Source organism: Vipera berus (assembly GCF_964194415.1).
Source record: "Vipera berus genome assembly, chromosome: 1".
Lineage (NCBI taxonomy): Eukaryota > Metazoa > Chordata > Lepidosauria > Squamata > Viperidae > Vipera > Vipera berus.
Genome location: NC_138202.1, coordinates 306,142,674 through 306,153,121, shown reverse-complemented (window position 1 = coordinate 306,153,121; position 10,448 = coordinate 306,142,674).

Sequence of the window (10,448 nt, the reverse complement as noted above, 5' to 3'; positions counted from 1 at the left end):
CCCCCCACTTTAGATTAGGCACGTCGGACGGTTTCCACAATTGTGCAACCTGCTAGTCACGTGGGGATATTCTCTTCCCCTCCCGCCCCCGACGTATTTGTGAGAGTAATCCGTAAAGTTAACCCTTTTCCAGTGTGAATGCAGCCTTCGCAGGAGGTGGCGTTAGGTATCTTTGAATCCTAAAAATATTTAGAGCCGTCCAAGGGGATGGCAAAATTGTAGTACACTCGAGTTCAGCTGCGGCGTGAGAAGCCCGGTTAACAGACAGCTGCTTTTAATACACAGCACAGATCAGCGGGGTACGATCTGTAGCGAGGAGAGAAAGGCAGTGGACAAATGGCAACTTACCAGGGCAAGGGTGGAGAACACGGCTTTCTCTAAATTCCCAGCTTCCCTATTTGACTATCCTTGGTTGGATTTGAAAATTGTTTCGCTTGTGATTCTCAACCTTGGCTATTTCAAGACCTGTGGATATCAACAGTGTATTTGACTTTTGCCCTGTGAACCGCCCTGAGTCCTCAGGGAGAAGGGCGGTATATAAATATTATTAAATTAAATTAAATTAAATTAAACTCCCCAGAAGTCCCCAGTCGGAGGCGAGAGGGAGTTGAAGTCTATAGAGCTTAAAATGACTAAGGTTGAGAAACGCTGTCCATGGAGATTCACAGTCAACCTTTGTTTGTTATTTTGGTTGTCCCAAAGGTGCTTTTTCAAGAGGCAACTGGACTTTGGTTTTTTTTGAAGAAGTTTTGTTTTTCATCCAATAAGCTAAAGAAGCTTCTTGGATGAGAATAGAATAGAATAACAGAATTGGAAGATCTTGGAGGTCATCTAGTCCAAACCCCTGCTCAGGCAGGAAACCCTATAGCATTTCAGACAAATGGTTGCCAATCTCTTCTTAAAAACTTCCAGTGTCAGAGCATTCCCAACTTCTGGAGACAGGTTGTTCCGCTGGTTAATTGTTCTAAGTGTCAGGAAATTTCTTCTTAGTTTTAGGTTGATTCTCTCCTTGATTAGTTTCCATCCATTGCTTCTTGTCCTATCCTCAGGTGTTTTGAAGAATAGCTTGACTCCCTCTACTTTGTGGCAACCCCTGAGAACACTGTTACCATGTCACCCCTGGTACTTCCTTTTCATTAAACTAGACATACCCAATTCCAGCAGCCGTTCCTTATATGTGTTAGCCTCTAGTCCTATAATCATCTTTGTTGCTCTTCTCTGCACTCTTTCTAGAGTTTCAACATCTTTTTTACATCGTGATAAACAAAACTGATGCAGTATTTCAAGTGTGGCCTTACCAAGGCATTGTAAAGTGGTATTAACACTTCACGTGATCTTGATTCTATCCCTCTGTTAATGCAGCCTAGCACTGTGTTGGTTTTTTGACAGCTGCAGCACACTGTTGGTTCATATTTAAGTGATTGTCCACTAGGACTCTGAGATCCCTCTCACAGTTACTATTATTAAGCGAGGTACCACGTATACTGTACCTGTGTATTTGATTTTTCTTGTATAAATGTATATCCTTACTTTTTTCACCATTAAATTTCATTTTGTTAAGATAGTGTCCAATGTTCAAGTCTGTCAAGATCCTTCTGTATCTTAAGCCTATCTTCTGGAGTGTTGGCCATTCCTGCCACCTTTGTGTCATCTGCAAATTTGATGAGTTCCCCATCTATCCCCTCATCCAAATTATTGATGAAGATATTGAAGAGTCCCCTTCATGGATTACTGCCTTGTCATGGCGAAGGGGCTTGCGTAATTCAATGAAGCTATGAGCTATGCCGTGCAGGGCCACCCAAGACGGAAAGGTCATATCAGAGAGTTCTGACAAAACGTGATCCACTGGAGAAGGAAATGGCAACCCACTCCAGTATCTTTGCCATGAAAACCCTACGGACAGTACCAAAAGGCAAAACGATGCTGGAAGATGAGCCCCTCAGGTCGGAAGGCGTCCAATATGCTACTGGGGAAGAGCAGAGGGCTAGTACTAGTAGCGCCAGAAAGAATGAAGCGACTGGGCCAAAGCCGAAAAGACGCTCAGCTGTGGATGTGTCTGGTGGTGAAAGGAAAGTCTGATGCTGTAAAGATTTTTTCTCCATAGGAACCTGGAATGTAAGATCCATGAATCAAGGAAAGCTGGACGTGGTCAAACAAGAGATGACAAGACTAAACATTGACATCTTAGGTATCAGCGAACTAAAATGGACAGGAATGGGTGAATTTAATTCAGATGACCATCAGGTATACTACTGCGGGCAAGAATCCCTCAGAAGAAATGGAGTAGCCTTCATAGTCAATAAAAGAGTAGGAAAAGCAATACTGGGATACAATCCTCAAAATGACAGAATGATCTCAGTTCGAATCCAAGGCAAACCATTCAATATCACAGTAGTCCAGGTCTATGCCCCAACCACCGGTGCTGAAGAGGATGAAATTGACCGGTTCTATGAAGCCCTACAGCACCTTATGGAACTAACACCCAAAAATGATGTCCTTATCATCATGGGGGATTGGAATGCTAAAGTAGGAAGCAAAAAAATAACCAGAATAACAGGCAAGTTTGGCCTTGGAGTACAAAATGAAGCAGGGCACAGGCTGATAGAATTTTGTCAAGAGAATACGATGGTCATAGCAAACACTCTTTTCCAACAACCCAAGAGACGGCTCTACACATGGACATCACCAGACGGTCAACACAGAAATCAGATTGACTATATGCTCTGCAGCCAAAGATGGAGAAGCTCTATACAGTCAGTAAAAACAAGACCAGGAGCTGACTGTGGCTCAGACCATGAGCTTCTCATTGCAAAGTTTAGGCTTAAACTGAAGAAAGTAGGGAAAAGCACTAGGCCAGTCAGGTATGAATTAAATCATATCCCTGTTGAATATACAGTAGAGGTGACAAATAGATTTAAGGAATTAGATCTGATAGACAGAGTGCCTAAAGAACTATGGACAGAGGTTCGCAACATTGAACAACAGGTAGCAACCAAAACCATCCCAAAGAAAAAGAAATTCAAGAAAGCAAAATAGCTTTCTGAGGAAGCTTTGCAAATAGCTGAGGAAAGGAGGGAAGCGAAAGGCAAGGGAGAAAAAGAAAGATACGAGAAAAAGAAAGAAGCTATACGCTTCGGTTCTCTACAACTGCGATATCTGGCGTGTTGTGTTCCAAATGGTGATCTGTCTGTATTCGAAAGTCCCACAAGATCTTCACCCTCTCATTCTCAACAACTTTTTCCACCGTTCCCATGACTTTTCGGACACAGGCAAGTTGTATTTTTTTCACAATGCCCAGTGGAGTAATTTAGCAACTCGGTCATGTCTAGCTTTGTAATCAGTTTGCATGATTTTGCTGCACTCACATATTAGATGTGAAACAGTTTCAACTTTGTCATTGCAAAGTTGGCAATTTGGATTGTCAGTGGATTTTTGTATCTTCGCTTTCATGGCATTTGTAGTCCTTGTTCTTGAGCAGCCCGTATTAAGCCTTCCATCTCTTTCTTGATGGTTCCCATCTTAAGCCATGCCCTTGTCAAGTTGTTATCACATTTTCCTTCAGTGTTTTTCAAATGCTGTCCATGCAAAGCTTTGTTTTTCTATCTATTTAATCTGTCATCCAGCCATTTTTCCTTATATTCTGCCTTTGTTTCTGTTATTTTTATAATGTTCTTTGTTTTTACAGCCTGCAGCAGTTTTTCTGTACTTTGATTTACATAGTCATTCAAACTTTGTTTTTCTTCTTCTACAGTTTGGTGGATTTGCCATGCCGCTGCTTGTAGTCAGTCTGTGCGATCTTCTTGCAGCAGCTTACCAGGTGGTCCACTGTTTCTTCAGCTTCTTTGAATAGGTGGCACATTATTATTATTATTATTATTATTATTATTATTATTATTAGTAGTAGTAGTAGTAGTAGTAGTAATAGTAGTAGTAATAGTAGTAGAAATGTTCAACAGTACAGGTCCTGGGACAGAACCTTATGGTACCCATTCAGTATTTCCATCCAGATTAATGGGGAACCACTGATCATCAATCTTTCAGAGCATTTTTAGTCATCTATATATCTACATAATGTCATGCCATCCAGTCACACCTAACTATCTTGCTAATTAGAATATCTTGGGGTAAAGTGCTAGAAGAATGGAGGAGGGCAATTGGGGAGAGGGAAAGAGAGGAGTTCTGGGGTTATAGACTATTTAGTCTGAAATTCTAGAGCCTGTGCAGAACTTATGCAGTAATTGCCAAAGGTTAGCTCAATTTGTCAAAAATAAATATATATTGTCAAATTAATCTTACTTAAACTTTTTACTATCTTTATTTCAGTGTAAATGTGCCACTATTTCAGATTGCAAAACATAAGATTTTTTATTTGAAATATTGGGCTGTTGAGCTGGAAGGAAATCGCTGACTTACGGCCATTCATTTAGTGATCATTTGAAGTTATAATGGCACGGAAAAAAGTGACTTATGATCATTTTCATACTTACATCCATTGGTCACATGATCAAAATTTGGATGCTTGGCAATTGGTTAATATTTATGATAGTTGCAATATCCCAGGTGAAATTAACAATTCAGGGATTCACTAAACAACGGTGGCAAGAAAGGTCATAAAATGGGGCAAAACTCACTTTAAAAAATGTCTTACTTACAACATAAATTTTGGGCTCAATTGTGGTCGTAAGTCAAGGACTATGTATAGTGTGGGCACAGTGCCACACTAGGGAATAATGCAAAAAGTTTAAAGTATCTGAGATGAAATAGGAATATAGTAGTTCTGCCTTTTTCTTACTTGTTTACATTTAGTATTTCCACACAACAGCTGAAAGGTGTGTTTTTTTTTTTCCTTTTATTTTCAGCATGTTGATCTTTCCATTGTTCTTAGCATCTTTTGCCAAGGATTACTCCTCCTTTAAATGAAACATGATAAACTTTTTAAGGGTTAATTGGGTAATTGTGGTTAAATGCCTTTGACATTTACTCTCTGGAAATTACGAAACTGCTGTTCAAGAGGAAGCCACTTTGGGAAAGACTACTTTAACAAATCAAAGGATTGTGTTGTCTGCTGCTTTCAATTTAGACTTCTGTGGGGCAAACAACTCAATTTATGTGCAGAATGTCACTGTGTGGGTGGAAACTAGGCTTGTGGGTCAGATGATATGTTCTGATTGTAATGCTAACTAATTTGTTTTCCCACATATTTTCTTTAATGAACAAGTATACTTCTTTCATTTGTTTAATTGGCTTCTCTATCACTTGTGTGGAAAATAGATCACATTTTAGGTCATGTTTATGTGGAAATGTTGAAAATTCAGAAGGGTTTATAAAATCTTTAGTACCAGTGTATCTTTAAAAACCATAGTGAACACTGAATACGCTAATGTATGAGCTCAAAGCTTAGCAGCACATAGAAATATAAGCTTAGCATGGTAATTCTAAGAGAATTTGTAGAGATCTACTTGGCTATTGTAATGTTGCATTAGTTTACTAGCTATTTATTAAGGTGAAAGTAACACTTCGGTTAGGATTGGTTTTGGATTTTTCCCACTAATGTGCATACAAAGCTTTTAAATGAAACAATTCTACTAATACAACTGTCTTTCTCCATTCCTGACCTTATGAACTGAATGGCTTGTTATACTATTGGCAAAATCAGTATCTGTTTATAGTTAAAAGATAAAATCTCCCTCAAGTCTGAATCAGTCCATGTCCATACAGTCCTCTAAGCATGATTTGGAAATGGTCTGTTATATTCCCATTGCCTCAATTCCTCGGTATAGACTACAAGCATAGAATAGCTAAAGTGTCTGTCTGCCATCCTAACTAGATCTGGCCTTGTATACTTTTCCAGAATTGGTCAAAGTCAGCTTAGTGATGTCACATAGGTGGTTCAGTAGTTACCAAACATTTATTTTTCAGTCCTAGAGATAAATGGAAACCTAAAGGCAAAATCTAATTATGTGGATAAAATATTCTAATCTTTAATTATATTTTGGATAATCCACTTATCACTTGAGTAATCTTAACACCCAAGGCCTCTGTACAATTACTTACATTTACATGTGTGATTCTATCCACATGACTTTAATTAATGATCCACAGTACACTCCTACTTCAGAGTAAACTCAGCTTCTTATTATGCTTCCCAGCAGGATTTTCCTTTATGGATAATCTTCCTCTGAGGAACACATATATCCTTAGATTTTAAACAGCAGGTGGTATGAGGTGTTATCCCATAACATCTCCTTGTGATTGTATTACTTTCATCACAGATTTTCTTCCCCTCGGTGGTGAGAGTGAAATAAAGATTAGATTATCTGTTAAATGCCTCTTTGTTAAAATTTTAATTATTACGATTAATTCACTTTCCTAACAGTGCCTGCCTTTTAAATCTTTCTCCTCTGAGCATTATTTTACATGTTATGCTTTTTAGAATTAAATAATCTGTACATTTTTTTTCAGGGTCTGATTTCTAAGGATCTGGTTTGAAAATGTTTTTCTCCCATTTTTAATTTTTCTTTTCAAAGATGTCAGAATTGTTTTAAACTGAAATTTATCTACAGAATTCCTTCTATAACCCAAAGTAAGACAGACATTAATTATCTATACCACTCAGATCACATAATAGGAACTCATCTTTGTAGTGCATTTTAAACATGCGGAAGTTTGATCCTACACTGAGCAAATATACAGTATTTAGAAGCCCTAGCTCCACCCCACCTCCCCCAGAACTCTCTGCTCCCCCAAATTTGACCTCCTGAGATATAGGTCTCGAAGAGATTGTCACAGGGACTTTATTCTATATTTTCTTGTGAAAAAAGAAGGGAGACGGAGATTTGAGACAAATAAGGAAGCTTTATTCATTTGTATGTTTATTTATTTATTTTATTTATTTTAATTCCATTTATATCCCGCCCTTCTCCGAAGACTCAGGGCGGCTTACAAGCTTAGCAGTAGCCTTCATTCTATGTATATGCCTGCTTATTAGGGCTTTCACACACACCCCAAGCGGTATTATTACAAAGTCAGCTTAATTGGCCCCCAACAATCTGGGTCCTCATTTTACCTACCTCAGAAGGATGGAAGGCTGAGTCAACCTTGAGCCTGGTGGGATGCGAACCTGCACTAATTGCAGGCAGCTGGTGTTACTTAAGGAGGCATTAGCCCACTGCTCCACCAAGGCTCTCATGTTCAATATGCTTATACTTTTTTCCAAAGTTGATATATGATTTATATTGATAAAGTATAGAAAAGTTTCCCTTTTTTATTTATTTACTTTATTTATTTATTTTTTATTTTAATCCCATTTATATCCCGCCCTTCTCCGAAGACTCAGGGCGGCTTACAATTTAAGCACAAACCAATGTGCTTAGCAATAGCCTTCATTCTATGTATATGCCTGCTTATTAGGGCTTTCGGCCCCCGCCAAGCGGCATTATTACAAAGTCAGCTTATTGCCCCCAACAATCTGGGTCCTCATTTTACCTACCTCGGAAAGATGGAAGGCTGAGTCAACCTTGAGCCTGGTGGGATGCGAACCTGCACTAATTGCAGGCAGCTGGTGTTACTTAAGGAGGCATTAGCCCACTGCTCCACCAAGGCTTTGCTATTTCTTCCTCCACCTTCTTCAAATCAGCCCTTTGTTCTTGTCTTCCTTTTTCTGTGGTGTTTCTAAGCCCTTAATTCTTAAGAGTTTCTTCATATCTTTAATCATAACATGGTAAATAGATTGGTTGGGTTGGATAATCTGTGTTCAGACTTCAGCCAGAAGGAGAGGAAGAAGAAAAATAAATATTTTGCAATCAGGAATTTATGCCCTAATACATGACCAACATATTCAGATCCTTGAACTATTGGTTTTCAGATGAATTAATAACAGTAACTATTTTTTTGATATAAAAATCTTTTTGTTTAAATTGTTTAAGACACTATTCACTACTGTGAGTATTTGCTTTGTGGCCAAGTTTTATTTACAAAAATTCTGGCACATTGGACTGACTTCCATTGGGCATGCTTAGAGTTTTTTATATGTATTTTTTAAAATGTGGAATCTAGAGGCAATGACCCTTGAACATGTATATTTAAGTTTCTTTAATTGAATGGATGTTCCTGCATCCAGAATCTGCCTCCAATCTAAATAAGATGGCCATGTATCCCATATTATAGGGGAAAGTGCTGTTTTAATAAAATGGTCATCTTCCCTATTATTGTATTTCTTTTAAAATCTAGCATTATCTTAGCATTTGCATTCATTATATCAAATAACAAGCATATACATATTTCATGTAAATTTTCCTCCTTTCTCCTCTCCCCATTCCCTCCTCCCCCCCTTCCCCCCTCCCCTGGTCACTGTCTAAGTGGCTAGTGCAACCTTTAAGAAATTGGAAAATCTGATACCAGTATTCTTGATATGTGGAATAACTACATTGATCCTTGTAACCAATCACAGTGGCGCCAAGATAATAACTGGTGCATCATTACATTGCTGTAGGAGTAGGAGTATAATTAGTTCACTGCATCCATTGGCTTTATTTACTTTCAGTAACTTAGAATAGATCAGTAAGTATATATTTTTATATATAAACAGATATTACTGCTAATTGTACATGACATAGTGTAAATACTACCATTATCTTTGTAGAAGATGTTCCTCTGCCATTGACTTTCACCAAGATCACTACAAATATTACCTCTTCTCTAATTTGCAGCCTTTGAGGGGAAGCTAAGCTGTTTCTGCAATAATACTTCACAGATGATTAGCAGGGAGCATTTTCTGCCATACTTCTTCTGATTGAACTTTTTCTCAAGGTTGACTGAGAAGACACATTCTAGGGATTGCAAATTACTTGTCTTTTATTAGCATGCAGTTTGTAGCAATTTCCTTTGAAGGTCTTTATTAATGCACTCATATAACACCTCGTAGAAGCTTCTATTCTATTTACAGGAGCTTTAAAGTATAGCTGCCTCTATGTCCCGTTGTTAAATTAAGAAAAACTGGGGAGAAATAAAATGTCAATAGAGTTGGAATTATAGGGAGAAGTTGTTGTTTTTCAGAACACTGCATAACTAATTGTGCAAATTGAAGCTACAAGGTGCAATAAGAAACCAAGAGAGCCAAATTGGTGCAATAGAAGAATAACTTCTTGGCTTCCATTGGAGTACAGATCATTAGAAGCATAACAAACAACCTGATTATAGTGGAATTTAAATAAAATTATTTTGCCTTTTTCCTGGTGGGTGTTTTATTTTGCTGTGTTGTTCACTTTTTAAAAATTTCGGTGGTTCATGAGGCCTTTGACTGAGCTAGAAATTCTAAAATACGTTAGCATAAATGCATGGTGGCATCTCAGTTTCTATTGTGGGGGATAGCCTTCTGTGATAGAGAGATAAGAGACAGATCTATGAAAGGGGATACAAATATTTCAGTTATCATGGTTCCTACTGTTGTTTCCTCCTACTTGCAAGACTGACTACTCTCATGTACGCCACTTCACATAATTAGATCACGGGTGGACATCGTTTGTGAGTCTCACTTCAGGTTCATTGATATCTGCCATTAATTTTGCAAGACCCCATGTTATAGAGCCGTAGTGGTGAACCTATGGCACGCGTGCCACAGGTGGCACGCAGAGTCCTCTCTGCGGGCACACATGCTGTCGCCCCAATCCTAGGCCTTCAGCTGGGTTTTATAAAACCTTTTCACTTTAGGCCTCCGCTGCCATGTGCAAGAAAAAAAAAGTTTCAATCAATCAACTTCAACTTCTTGCGGGGGGAAAAAAAGATCTTGCAAAGTTGCAGTTGATTGATTGAACTTTTTAGTCCCACCTAGTCTGCTGTTACCACCGCAGCCACGCCCACCCAAAGGGCCACACCCACCCAATGGGCCACGCCCACCTGGCACCCGACAATACATAAGTGGATTTTGGGTTGCAGTTTGGGCACTTGGTCTCTAAAAGGTTCGCCATCACTGTTATAGAGAAAAGCACCATTGGAGCTGAAGTAGGCCACTTCCTTTCTACAGTTTAGGAGGGGATTTACTCAAGTCTCTTCATTGGTTTAATGTTAATTATTTTAACTCTCTTAATATGGTCTCATAGTATTGTTTTAATAATGTGTTAAGATTCCACACTGTAGTTTGCATAGTTGCCCTCCTATATTCTTATGTACCAGTAGTTTAGTGCAGTACAATTTCCAAGTCATAAAATTCAAGTTTGGATATGTATGTTTTTATTTATTTATATCCCACCTTTATTATTTTTACAAATAATTCAAGGCAGCGAATGCATCTAACAAACCTTCCTCTTCCTATTTTCCTCATGACAACAACTTTTGTCAGGTGAGTTGGACTGAGGGACTGGCCCAAAGTCAACCAACTGATTTTCATGGCTAAAGTGGACCAGAACTCATAGTTTCCTGCTTTCTAGTCTAGTGCTTTAACCACTAGACCA